Source organism: Geospiza fortis, unplaced genomic scaffold, assembly GCF_000277835.1.
Source record: "Geospiza fortis unplaced genomic scaffold, GeoFor_1.0 scaffold72, whole genome shotgun sequence".
NCBI lineage: Eukaryota > Metazoa > Chordata > Aves > Passeriformes > Thraupidae > Geospiza > Geospiza fortis.
Genome location: NW_005054338.1, coordinates 2,280,450 through 2,280,721, shown reverse-complemented (window position 1 = coordinate 2,280,721; position 272 = coordinate 2,280,450).

Sequence of the window (272 nt, the reverse complement as noted above, 5' to 3'; positions counted from 1 at the left end):
GGGGCCCGCCAGGACCCCCCGGTGCCTTGGTGCGCGGCTGCGCTCGCCCGCCGCCCTTGCTTGCCAGAAGGAACTGTTGCACGCCAAGATCCAGCCGGGAAGTTGGGCGGCGGCTCAAAATAGCTCCGGTGTCGGCGTTCCGTGCCCGGCGCCGGGCAGGGTCCGGATTTACCGGCGCTGAGCTGCCCGAGGCTGGGGACCAAGGACGTCGGCGCCTCCGGGATCATGGCGCGGCCGCTGTCCCGGCGCCCTGGAGGTGTTCCCGGGGCTCG